The 15,000-nt window shown below is 50.9% G+C and overlaps 1 protein-coding gene across 1 annotated transcript in view; it reads right to left on the bottom strand.

Annotated features, from left to right (window-relative positions):
* The window catches only part of LOC112241960 (lipoma-preferred partner homolog), a gene marked incomplete in the record, with an annotated part of 506,285 nt that overhangs the window by 83,386 nt on the left and 407,899 nt on the right, over positions 1–15,000 (bottom strand).

The raw sequence follows: 15,000 nt of genomic DNA, 5'->3' as shown, positions 1-15,000 counted from the left end.
GACAACACGCTCTCTGCACACATGTCACCATGACAACACTCTCTCTGAACACAAGTTAACATGACAACACTCTCTCTGAACACAAGTTAACATGACAACACTCTCTCTGAACACGTTAACATGACAACACGTTCCCTGCACACATGTTACCATGACAACACACTCTCTGAACACATTACCATGACAACACACTCTCTGAACACGTTAACACACGCTCTCTGTAATAACTTGAGAGGCAATCGTACTGTTTATAATAGCATTTTCCTAAGAACCAGCTTCCTTCTGATCACAAGAAAACATCCCAAATCAAAGGGCCTTCAGAGGCAAACTGGGGACATTCCCCAAAACATTAGCTAAAGGTCACATTAAGTTGTAGTTAGGGTTTAATGTAACATTAGCAATATAACATTCCAAAAACTAAAAAAAAAAATCTTCTACTTCAGAGAAAAAAAAATGTATGAAATTATTTTTTGGAATGTTCTCGTAACATTCACATAACGTTGTCCATAACATCTGTAAAAACTAGCACAGAACACACCTATAAGGCTCTCATTAGGTTGCCAGGGTAATAACACAATGTTCTCAGGACTGCCGAAACAAAATGTGGTTCTGAGGAAACATTACAGGGACGTTCTGCTAGCAGGTTAAATAAGGATTTCTAAGCCTGGAGACAATTGAGACATGGATTGCATATTATTTTATTTTACCTTTATTTAACCGGGCAAGTCAGTTAAAGAACAAATTCTTATTTTCAATGACAGCCTAGGAACAGTGGGTTAACTGCCTGTTCAGGGGCAGAATGACAGATTTGTACCTTGTCAGCTCTGGGATTTGAGTTTGCAACCTTCCGGTTACTAGTCCAACGCTCTAACCACTAGGCTACCTGCTCTAACCACTAGACTACCTGCCTCTAACCACTAGACTACCTGTTCTAACCACTAGACTACCCGCTCTAACCACTAGACTACCCGCTCTAACCACTAGACTACCCGCTCTAACCACTAGACTACCTGTTCTAACCACTAGGCTACCTGCCTCTAACCACTAGGCTACCTGCTCTAACCACTAGACTACCTGCTCTAACCACTAGGCTACCTGCCTCTAACCACTAGACTACCTGTTCTAACCACTAGACTACCTGTTCTAACCACTAGGCTACCTGCCTCTAACCACTAGACTACCTGCTCTAACCACTAGGCTACCTGCCTCTAACCACTAGGCTACCTGCTCTAACCACTAGACTACCTGCTCTAACCACTAGGCTACCTGCTCTAACCACTAGACTACCCGCTCTGACCACTAGACTACCCTCTCTAACCACTAGACTACCTGCTCTAACCACTAGACTACCTGCCTCTAACCACTAGACTACCTGCTCTAACCAGTAGACTACCTGCTCTAACCACTAGACTACCTGCTCTAACCAGTAGACTACCTGCTTTAACCACTAGACTACCTGCCTCTAACCACTAGACTACCTGCCTCTAACCACTAGACTACCTGCCTCTAACCACTAGACTACCTGCCTCTAACCACTAGACTACCTGCTCTAACCACTAGACTACCTGCTCTAACCAGTAGACTACCTGCTCTAACCACTAGACTACCTGCTCTAACCACTAGACTACCTGCTCTAACCAGTAGACTACCTGCTCTAACCACTAGGCTACCTGCTCTAACCACTAGACTACCTGCTCTAACCACTAGACTACCTAACCTCTACCTGCTCTAACCACTAGACTACCTGCTCTAACCACTAGACTACCTGCTCTAACCACTAGACTACCTGCTCTAACCACTAGACTACCTGCCTCTAACCACTAGACTACCTGCTCTAACCACTAGACTACCTGCTCTAACCACTAGACTACCTGCTCTAACCACTAGACTACCTGCTCTATCTAACCACTAGACTACCTGCTCTAACCACTAGACTACCTGCTCTAACCACTAGACTACCTGCTCTAACCACTAGGCTACCTGTTCTAACCCCTAGACTACCTGCTCTAACTACTAGGCTACCTGCCTCTAACCCCTAGACTACCTGCCTCTAACCCCTAGACTACCTGCTCTAACCACTAGGCTACCTGCTCTAACCACTAGACTACCTGCCTCTAACCACTAGACTACCTGCTCTAACCACTAGGCTACCTGCTCTAACCACTAGACTACCTGCTCTAACCACTAGACTACCTGCTCTAACCACTAGACTACGCTGCCGCCCCAATATGTGTGCCATCCTTTTTCTAGATTTAGTTATCCTCTTTTTTTTTTCCAGAAACAAAGACCATAACCTGGAAGTCAGAGCAAAGGTGTAAGTAGCTTTATATTTGTGTTAGTCCCCCCCAGTCGTAAAGAGGATTAAATCCAGGGATAACAATGCAAAGCTCCACCGCTTGCGACCATCAACAAAACATGGTACAACTATGTACAATAAACATCTCGTAAATTGTCATGTAGTTCTAAAAACACGTGTTTCTACATGGATGGTCATACAACTAACTGTTACTGTGTTGAAACACAAACCAACTAAAACTACTAGTTTAACCCTAACCAACTGATACTACTAGTTTAACCCTAACCAACTGATACTACTAGTCCTAGTTTAACCCTAACCAACTGATACTACTAGTTTAACCCTAACCAACTGATACTCCTAGTTTAACCCTAACCAACTGATACTACTAGTTTAACCCTAACCAACTGATACTACTAGTTTAACCCTAACCAACTGATACTACTAGTTTAACCCTAACCAACTGATACTACTAGTCCTAGTTTAACCCTAACCAACTGATACTCCTAGTTTAACCCTAACCAACTGATACTACTAGTTTAACCCTAACCAACTGATACTACTAGTTTAACCCTAACCAACTGATACTACTAGTTTAACCCTAACCAACTGATACTACTAGTCCTAGTTTAACCCTAACCAACTGATACTACTAGTTTAACCCTAACCAACTGATACTCCTAGTTTAACCCTAACCAACTGATACTACTAGTTTAACCCTAACCAACTGATACTACTAGTTTAACCCTAACCAACTGATAATACTAGTCCTAGTTTAACCAACTGATACTACTAGTTCTAACACTAACCAACTGATACTACTAGTTTAACTCTAACCAACTGATACTACTAGTCCTAGTTTAACCAACTGATACTACTAGTCCTAGTTTAACCAACTGATACTACTAGTTCTAACACTAACCAACTGATACTACTAGTTTAACCCTAACCAACTGATACTACTAGTTTAACCCTAACCAACTGATACAACTAGTTTAACCCTAACCAACTGATACTACTAGTTTAACCCTAACCAACTGATACAACTAGTTTAACCCTAACCAACTGATACTACTAGTTTAACCCTAACCAGCTACTAATCTTATCAGAGAGGTCCTAGTTTAACCAACTGATACTACTAGTTTAACCCTAACCAGCTACTAATCTTATCAGAGAGGTCCTAGTTTAACCAACTGATACTACTAGTTTAACCCTAACCAACTAATCTTATCAAGAGGTCCTAGTTTAACCAACTGATACTACTAGTTTAACCCTAACCAGCTACTAATCTTATCAGACTAGTTTAACCAACTGATACTACTAGTTTAACCCTAACCAGCTACTAATCTTATCAGAGAGTCCTAGTTTAACCAACTGATACTACTAGTTTAACCCTAACCAGCTACTAATCTTATCAGAGAGGTCCTAGTTTAACCAACTGATACTACTAGTTTCCTAACCAGCTACTAATCTTATCTAGTCCTAGTTTAACCAACTGATACTACTAGTTTAACCCTAACCAGCTACTAATCTTATCACTAGGTCCTAGTTTAACCAACTGATACTACTAGTTTAACCCTAACCAGCTACTAATCTTATCAGTAGGTCCTAGTTTAACCAACTGATACTACTAGTTTAACCCTAACCAGCTACTAATCTTATCAGAAGGTCCTAGTTTAACCAACTGATACTACTAGTTTAACCCTAACCAGCTACTAATCTTATCTAGGTCCTAGTTTAACCAACTGATACTACTAGTTTAACCCTAACCAGCTACTAATTTTATCTAGTCCTAGTTTAACCAACTGATACTACTAGTTTAACCCTAACCAGCTACTAATCTTATCTGAGGTACCTAGTTTAACCAACTGATACTACTAGTTTAACCCTAACCAGCTACTAATCTTATCAGAGAGGTCCTAGTTTAACCAACTGCTACTACTAGTTTAACCCTAACCAGCTACTAATCTTATCAGAGAGGTCCTAGTTTAACCAACTGATACTACTAGTTTAACCCTAACCAGCTACTAATCTTATCAGAGAGGTCCTAGTTTAACCAACTGATACTACTAGTTTAACCCTAACCAGCTACTAATCTTATCAGAGAGGTCCTAGTTTAACCAACTGATACTACTAGTTTAACCCTAACCAGCTACTAATCTTATCAGAGAGGTCCTAGTTTAACCAACTGATACTACTAGTTTAACCCTAACCAGCTACTAATCTTATCAGAGAGGTCCTAGTTTAACCAACTGATACTACTAGTTTAACCCTAACCAGCTACTAATCTTATCAGAGAGGTCCTAGTTTAACCAACTGATACTACTAGTTTAACCCTAACCAGCTACTAATCTTATCAGAGAGGTCCTAGTTTAACCAACTGATACTACTAGTTTAACCCTAACCAGCTACTAATCTTATCAGAGAGGTCCTAGTTTAACCAACTGATACTACTAGTTTAACCCTAACCAGCTACTAATCTTATCAGAGAGGTCCTAGTTTAACCAACTGATACTACTAGTTTAACCCTAACCAGCTACTAATCTTATCAGAGAGGTCCTGAGTGCAGTATATACATATGAGATGAGTATGTATCAAACATAAGCTACTAATCTGAAGGAAGCAGAATGATATATTCAACACCACTGTTTCCTTGAACTGGCCGTGATCGTAATAAAATCACCACGTGATCAGATCTCCCCAGATATAGATCTTACAGATCATTGAGGACTATTGATCTGTAATCAAGTGTCTGGTGAAGTAAAGATTTCTACCAAAGCCAAAGGGAATTGGACATGAAGAATACTTCATATTCAAGGACCGATAGCATCACAAGGGAATGTCTGAGATTATTCTTTATATCGGAAAGGACCAAGAACTGAACACATCTGAGGCCGTTGATGCTGAGGGGGGCAACACATCTGAGGCCGTTGATGCTGGGGGGGCATCATTTTCTGGCTAATTAAGATGGTATCGTTAGGTACCGCTATCACTACTTTTATACACCCTCCCTGTGGATACGTATTTATACCTACATTAATAAACAGATTTTAATACAAATAAATGATTTACAAACTATACAATAGAGTCAAATCAAATGTAACACTCCCGTTATATCTTAGCTAAATCCTAATGTTCATGGATACGGACGAGGATGGAATTTTTATTTATTATTTTTATTTTACCTTTATTTAACTAAGAACAAATTCTTATTTTCAATGACGGCCTAGGAACAGTGGGTTTAACTGCCTGTTCAGGGGGCAGAACGACAGATTTGTACCTTGTCAGCTCTGGGATTTGAACTTCCAACCTTTCGTTTACTAGTCCAACTCTCTAACCACTAGGCTACGCTGCCGCCTCTACACTCTAACCACTAGGCTACCCTGCCGCCTCTACAATCTAACCACTAGGCTACCTGCCTCCTCTACACTCTAACCACTAGGCTACCTGCCGCCTACACTCTAACCACTAGGCTACCTGCCTCCTCTACACTCTAACCACTAGGCTACCTGCCTCCCTACACTCTAACCACTAGGCTACCTGCCGCCCTCTACACTCTAACCACTAGGCCACCTTGCCGCCCCTCCACTCTAACCACTAGGCTACCTGCCACCCTCTACACTCTAACCACCAGGTTACCCTGCCGCCCCTCCACTCTAACCACAAGGCCACCCTGCCACCTCTACACTCTAACCACTAGGCTACCTGCCGCCTCTACACTCTAACCACTAGGCTACCTGCCGCCTCTACACTCTAACCACTAGGCTACCTGCCGCCCTCTACACTCTAACCACTAGGCTACCTGCCACCTCTACACTCTAACCACTAGGCTACCCTGCCGCCTAACCACTAGGCTACCTGCCGCCTCCACTCTAACCACTAGGCTACCTGCCCTCTACACTCTAACCACTAGGCTACCCTGCCACCCTCCACTCTAACCACTAGGCTACCTGCCACCTCCACTCTAACCACTAGGCTACCCTGCCACCCTCTCCACTCTAACCACTAGGCTACCTGCCGCCCTCCACTCTAACCACTAGGCTACCTGCCCCCTCCACTCTAACCACTGGGCTACCTGCCGCCCTCCACTCTAACCACCAGGCTACCTGCCGCCTCCACTCTAACCACTAGGCTACCCTGCCGCCCTCCACTCTAACCACTAGGCTACCCTGCCGCCCCTCCACTCTAACCACTAGGCTACCCTGCCGCCCTCCCACTCTAACCACTAGGCTACCCTGCCTCCCTCCACTCTAACCACTAGGCTACCCTGCCCCTCCACTCTAACCACTAGGGCTACCTGCCGCCTCTACACTCTAACCACCAGGCTACCTGCCACCTCTACACTCTAACCACTAGGCTACCTGCCGCCCCTCCACTCTAACCACTAGGCTACCTGCCACCTCTACACTCCAACCACTAGGCTACCTGCCGCCCCTCCACTCTAACCACTAGGCTACCTGCCGCCCTCCACTCTAACCACTAGGCTACCTGCCGCCTACACTCTAACCACTAGGCTACCTGCCGCCTCTACACTCTAACCACTAGGCTACCTGCCGCCTCTACACTCTAAACCACTAGGCTACCTGCCGCCATTACACTCTAACCACCAGGCTACCTGCCGCCCTCCACTCTAACCACTAGGCTACCTGCCGCTACACTCTAACCACTAGGCTACCTGCCGCCCTCCACTCTAACCACTAGGCTACCTGCCGCCATTACACTCTAACCACTAGGCTACCTCTGCCGCCTACACTCCAACCACTAGGCTACCTGCCGCCCACACTCCAACCACTCAGGCTACCCGCCGCCATTACACTCTAACCACTAGGCTACTCCTGCCGCCCTCCACTCTAACCACCAGGCTACCCTGCCCGCCCCTCCACTCTAACCACTAGGCTACCCTGCCGCCCCCACTCTAACCAATAGGCTACCCTGCCGCTCCACTCTAACCACTGGGCTACCTGCCGCCTCTACACTCTAACCACTAGGCTACCTGCCACCTCTACACTCTAACCACTAGGCAACCTGCCGTCCCCTCCACTCTAACCACTAGGCTACCTGCCACCTCTACACTCTAACCACTAGGCTACCTGCCGCTCTACACTCTAACCACTAGGCTACCTGCCTCCTCTACACTCTAACCACTAGGCTACCTGCCGCCTCTACACTCTAACCACCAGGCTACCCTGCCGCCCACACTCTAACCACTCAGGCTACCTGCAATTTCTACACTCTAACCACTAGGCTACCTGCCGTCATCTACACTCAAACCACTAGGCTACCTGCCACCCCTCCACTCTAACCACTAGGCTACCTGCCACCTCCACTCTAACCACTAGGCTACCCCTGCCACCCCTCCACTCTAACCACTAGGCTACCTGCCGCCCCTCCACTCTAACCACTAGGCCACCCTGCCGCCTCTACACTCTAACCACTAGGCTACCTGCCGCCATTACACTCTAACCACTAGGTTACCCTGCCACCCCTCCACTCTAAACCACTCAGGCTACCTGCCGCCTACACCTAACCACTAGGCTACCTGCCGCCTCTACACTCTAACCACTGGGCCACCCTGCCGCCATTACACTCTAACCACTAGGCTACCTGCCGCCATTACACTCTAACCACTAGGCTACCTGCCGCTCCACTCTAACCATTTTTTCAGGCTACCTGCCGCTCTCCACTCTAACCACTAGGCTACCTGCCACCCATTACACTCTAACCACTAGGCTACCCTGCCGCCCCTCCACTCTAACCACTAGGCCACCCTGCCGCCCTCCACTCTAACCACTAGGCTACCCTGCCGCCCCCACTCTAACCACTAGGCTACCCTGCGTCCCCTCCACTCTAACCACTGGGCTACCTGCCTCCCTCCACTCTAACCACTTGGCCACCTGCCACCTCTACACTCTAACCACTAGGCTAACCTGCCGCCTCCACTCTAACCACTAGCTACCTGCCACCTCTACACTCTAACCACTAGGCTACCTGCCGCCTACACTCTAACCACTAGGCTACCTGCCTCCTCTTCACACTCTAACCACTAGGCTACCTGCCGCCTCTACACTCTAACCACTAGGCTACCCTGCTGCCCTCCACTCTAACCACCAGGCTACCTTGCCGCCTACACTCCAACCACCAGGCTACCTGCCGCCATTACACTCTAACCACTAGGCTACCTGCCACCCCTCCACTCTAACCACTAGGCTACCTGGTCCCTCCACTCTAACCACTAGGCTACCTGCCGCCCTCTACACTCTAACCACTAGGCTACCCTGCCGCCTCTACACTCTAACCACTAGGCTACCCTGCCGCCTCTACACTCTAACCACTAGGCTACCTGCCGCCTCTACACTCTAACCACTAGGCTACCCTGCCACCCTCTACACTCTAACCACTAGGCTACCTGCCGCCCTCTACACTCTAACCACTAGGCTACCCTGCCGCCCTCTACACTCTAACCACTAGGCTACCCTTGCCGCCCTCTACACTCTAACCACTAGGCTACCCTGCCGCCTCTACACTCTAACCACTAGGCTACCCTGCCGCCTCTACACTCTAACCACTAGGCTACCCTGCCACCTCTACACTCTAACCACTAGGCTACCTGCCGCCTCTACACTCTAACCACTAGGCTACCTGCCGCCTCTACACTCTAACCACTAGGCTACCTGCCGCCTCTACACTCTAACCACTAGGCTACCCTGCCGCCTCTACACTCTAACCACTAGGCTACCCTGCCGCCTCTACACTCTAACCACTAGGCTACCCTGCCGCCTCTACACTCTAACCACTAGGCTACCTGCCGCCTCTACACTCTAACCACTAGGCTACCCTGCCGCCTCTACACTCTAACCACTAGGCTACCCTGCCGCCTCTACACTCTAACCACTAGGCTACCTGCCGCCTCTACACTCTAACCACTAGGCTACCCTGCCGCCTCTACACTCTAACCACTAGGCTACCCTGCCGCCTCTACACTCTAACCACTAGGCTACCTGCCGCCTCTACACTCTAACCACTAGGCTACCCTGCCGCCCTCTACACTCTAACCACTAGGCTACCCTGCCGCCTCTACACTCTAACCACTAGGCTACCCTGCCGCCCTCTACACTCTAACCACTAGGCTACCCTGCCACCTCTACACTCTAACCACTAGGCTACCTGCCGCCTCTACACTCTAACCACTAGGCTACCTGCCGCCCTCTACACTCTAACCACTAGGCTACCCTGCCGCCTCTACACTCTAACCACTAGGCTACCCTGCCACCCTCTACACTCTAACCACTAGGCTACCCTGCCGCCTCTACACTCTAACCACTAGGCTACCTGCCGCCTCTACACTCTAACCACTAGGCTACCTGCCGCCCTCTACACTCTAACCACTAGGCTACCCTGCCGCCTCTACACTCTAACCACTAGGCTACCCTGCCGCCTCTACACTCTAACCACTAGGCTACCTGCCGCCTCTACACTCTAACCACTAGGCTACCCTGCCGCCTCTACACTCTAACCACTAGGCTACCTGCCACCTCTACACTCTAACCACTAGGCTACCCTGCCACCCTCTACACTCTAACCACTAGGCTACCCTGCCACCTCTACACTCTAACCACTAGGCTACCCTGCCGCCTCTACACTCTAACCACTAGGCTACCCTGCCGCCTCTACACTCTAACCACTAGGCTACCCTGCCGCCCTCTACACTCTAACCACTAGGCTACCCTGCCGCCCTCTACACTCTAACCACTAGGCTACCCTGCCGCCTCTACACTCTAACCACTAGGCTACCTGCCGCCTCTACACTCTAACCACTAGGCTACCCTGCCGCCTCTACACTCTAACCACTAGGCTACCTGCCGCCTCTACACTCTAACCACTAGGCTACCCTGCCGCCTCTACACTCTAACCACTAGGCTACCCTGCCGCCTCTACACTCTAACCACTAGGCTACCTGCCGCCTCTACACTCTAACCACTAGGCTACCCTGCCGCCTCTACACTCTAACCACTAGGCTACCTGCCGCCTCTACACTCTAACCACTAGGCTACCTGCCGCCTCTACACTCTAACCACTAGGCTACCCTGCCGCCTCTACACTCTAACCACTAGGCTACCCTGCCGCCTCTACACTCTAACCACTAGGCTACCCTGCCACCCTCTACACTCTAACCACTAGGCTACCCTGCCGCCTCTACACTCTAACCACTAGGCTACCCTGCCGCCTCTACACTCTAACCACTAGGCTACCCTGCCGCCCTCTACACTCTAACCACTAGGCTACCCTGCCACCTCTACACTCTAACCACTAGGCTACCCTGCCGCCTCTACACTCTAACCACTAGGCTACCTGCCGCCTCTACACTCTAACCACTAGGCTACCCTGCCGCCCTCTACACTCTAACCACTAGGCTACCTGCCGCCCTCTACACTCTAACCACTAGGCTACCCTGCCACCTCTACACTCTAACCACTAGGCTACCTGCCACCTCTACACTCTAACCACTAGGCTACCCTGCCGCCTCTACACTCTAACCACTAGGCTACCTGCCGCCTCTACACTCTAACCACTAGGCTACCCTGCCACCTCTACACTCTAACCACTAGGCTACCCTGCCGCCCTCTACACTCTAACCACTAGGCTACCCTGCCGCCCTCTACACTCTAACCACTAGGCTACCCTGCCGCCTCTACACTCTAACCACTAGGCTACCCTGCCGCCTCTACACTCTAACCACTAGGCTACCCTGCCGCCTCTACACTCTAACCACTAGCCTACCTGCCGCCTCTACACTCTAACCACTAGGCTACCCTGCCGCCTCTACACTCTAACCACTAGGCTACCCTGCCACCTCTACACTCTAACCACTAGGCTACCTGCCGCCCCTACACTCTAACCACTAGGCTACCCTGCCGCCTCTACACTCTAACCACTAGGCTACCCTGCCACCTCTACACTCTAACCACTAGGCTACCTGCCGCCTCTACACTCTAACCACTAGGCTACCCTGCCGCCTCTACACTCTAACCACTAGGCTACCCTGCCGCCTCTACACTCTAACCACTAGGCTACCCTGCCGCCTCTACACTCTAACCACTAGGCTACCCTGCCGCCTCTACACTCTAACCACTAGGCTACCTGCCGCCTCTACACTCTAACCACTAGGCTACCCTGCCGCCTCTACACTCTAACCACTAGGCTACCTGCCGCCCTCTACACTCTAACCACTAGGCTACCCTGCCGCCTCTACACTCTAACCACTAGGCTACCTGCCGCCTCTACACTCTAACCACTAGGCTACCTGCCGCCTCTACACTCTAACCACTAGGCTACCCTGCCGCCTCTACACTCTAACCACTAGGCTACCCTGCCGCCTCTACACTCTAACCACTAGGCTACCCTGCCGCCCTCTACACTCTAACCACTAGGCTACCCTGCCACCCTCTACACTCTAACCACTAGGCTACCCTGCCACCCTCTACACTCTAACCACTAGGCTACCTGCCACCCTCTACACTCTAACCACTAGGCTACCTGCCGCCTCTACACTCTAACCACTAGGCTACCCTGCCGCCTCTACACTCTAACCACTAGGCTACCTGCCGCCCTCTACACTCTAACCACTAGGCTACCCTGCCGCCTCTACACTCTAACCACTAGGCTACCCTGCCGCCTCTACACTCTAACCACTAGGCTACCTGCCGCCCTCTACACTCTAACCACTAGGCTACCCTGCCGCCCTCTACACTCTAACCACTAGGCTACCCTGCCGCCTCTACACTCTAACCACTAGGCTACCCTGCCGCCTCTACACTCTAACCACTAGGCTACCCTGCCGCCTCTACACTCTAACCACTAGGCTACCTGCCGCCTCTACACTCTAACCACTAGGCTACCCTGCCACCTCTACACTCTAACCACTAGGCTACCTGCCGCCCTCTACACTCTAACCACTAGGCTACCCTGCCACCTCTACACTCTAACCACTAGGCTACCCTGCCGCCTCTACACTCTAACCACTAGGCTACCCTGCCACCTCTACACTCTAACCACTAGGCTACCTGCCGCCTCTACACTCTAACCACTAGGCTACCCTGCCGCCTCTACACTCTAACCACTAGGCTACCCTGCCGCCTCTACACTCTAACCACTAGGCTACCTGCCGCCCTCTACACTCTAACCACTAGGCTACCTGCCACCCTCTACACTCTAACCACTAGGCTACCCTGCCGCCCTCTACACTCTAACCACTAGGCTACCCTGCCGCCTCTACACTCTAACCACTAGGCTACCCTGCCGCCCTCTACACTCTAACCACTAGGCTACCTGCCGCCTCTACACTCTAACCACTAGGCTACCCTGCCGCCTCTACACTCTAACCACTAGGCTACCCTGCCACCCTCTACACTCTAACCACTAGGCTACCTGCCGCCCTCTACACTCTAACCACTAGGCTACCCTGCCGCCTCTACACTCTAACCACTAGGCTACCTGCCGCCTCTACACTCTAACCACTAGGCTACCCTGCCACCTCTACACTCTAACCACTAGGCTACCTGCCGCCTCTACACTCTAACCACTAGGCTACCCTGCCGCCTCTACACTCTAACCACTAGGCTACCCTGCCGCCCTCTACACTCTAACCACTAGGCTACCCTGCCGCCTCTACACTCTAACCACTAGGCTACCTGCCGCCCTCTACACTCTAACCACTAGGCTACCTGCCGCCTCTACACTCTAACCACTAGGCTACCCTGCCGCCTCTACACTCTAACCACTAGGCTACCCTGCCGCCCTCTACACTCTAACCACTAGGCTACCTGCCGCCTCTACACTCTAACCACTAGGCTACCCTGCCGCCTCTACACTCTAACCACTAGGCTACCCTGCCGCCCTCTACACTCTAACCACTAGGCTACCTGCCGCCTCTACACTCTAACCACTAGGCTACCCTGCCGCCCTCTACACTCTAACCACTAGGCTACCCTGCCACCTCTACACTCTAACCACTAGGCTACCTGCCGCCCTCTACACTCTAACCACTAGGCTACCCTGCCACCTCTACACTCTAACCACTAGGCTACCCTGCCACCTCTACACTCTAACCACTAGGCTACCCTGCCGCCCTCTACACTCTAACCACTAGGCTACCTGCCACCCTCTACACTCTAACCACTAGGCTACCCTGCCGCCCTCTACACTCTAACCACTAGGCTACCTGCCGCCTCTACACTCTAACCACTAGGCTACCCTGCCGCCCTCTACACTCTAACCACTAGGCTACCTGCCACCCTCTACACTCTAACCACTAGGCTACCCTGCCGCCTCTACACTCTAACCACTAGGGCTACCTGCCACCTCTACACTCTAACCACTAGGCTACCTGCCGCCCTCTACACTCTAACCACTAGGCTACCTGCCGCCCTCTACACTCTAACCACTAGGCTACCCTGCCACCTCTACACTCTAACCACTAGGCTACCCTGCCACCTCTACACTCTAACCACTAGGCTACCTGCCGCCCTCTACACTCTAACCACTAGGCTACCCTGCCACCTCTACACTCTAACCACTAGGCTACCTGCCACCTCTACACTCTAACCACTAGGCTACCCTGCCGCCCTCTACACTCTAACCACTAGGCTACCCTGCCGCCCTCTACACTCTAACCACTAGGCTACCCTGCCGCCTCTACACTCTAACCACTAGGCTACCTGCCGCCCTCTACACTCTAACCACTAGGCTACGCTGCCGCCTCTACACTCTAACCACTAGGCTACCTGCCGCCTCTACACTCTAACCACTAGGCTACCCTGCCGCCCTCTACACTCTAACCACTAGGCTACCCTGCCACCCTCTACACTCTAACCACTAGGCTACCCTGCCACCCCCTACACTCTAACCACTAGGCTACCTGCCACCCTCTACACTCTAACCACTAGGCTACCCTGCCACCCTCTACACTCTAACCACTAGGCTACCCTGCCGCCCTCTACACTCTAACCACTAGGCTACCTGCCGCCTCTACACTCTAACCACTAGGCTACCCTGCCGCCCTCTACACTCTAACCACTAGGCTACCCTGCCACCCTCTACACTCTAACCACTAGGCTACCCTGCCGCCTCTACACTCTAACCACTAGGGCTACCCTGCCACCTCTACACTCTAACCACTAGGCTACCTGCCGCCCTCTACACTCTAACCACTAGGCTACCCTGCCGCCCTCTACACTCTAACCACTAGGCTACCCTGCCACCTCTACACTCTAACCACTAGGCTACCCTGCCACCTCTACACTCTAACCACTAGGCCACCCTGCCGCCCTCTCCACTCTAACCACTAGGCTACCCTGCCACCCTCTACACTCTAACCACTAGGCTACCCTGCCGCCTCTACACTCTAACCACTAGGCTACCTGCCACCTCTACACTCTAACCACTAGGCTACCCTGCCACCTCTACACTCTAACCACTAGGGCTACCTGCCACCTCTACACTCTAACCACTAGGGCTACCTGCCACCTCTACACTCTAACCACTAGGGCTACCCTGCCACCTCTACACTCTAACCACTAGGCTACCTGCCACCTCTACACTCTAACCACTAGGGCTACCCTGCCACCTCTACACTCTAACCACTAGGGCTACCTGCCACCTCTACACTCTAACCACTAGGCTACCTGCCACCTCTACACTCTAACCAC

The sequence above is a fragment of the Oncorhynchus tshawytscha genome, linkage group LG05, assembly GCF_018296145.1.
Source record: "Oncorhynchus tshawytscha isolate Ot180627B linkage group LG05, Otsh_v2.0, whole genome shotgun sequence".
NCBI classification, from domain to species: Eukaryota; Metazoa; Chordata; class Actinopteri; order Salmoniformes; family Salmonidae; genus Oncorhynchus; species Oncorhynchus tshawytscha.
This window is presented reverse-complemented; position numbering and strand designations above follow the sequence as displayed.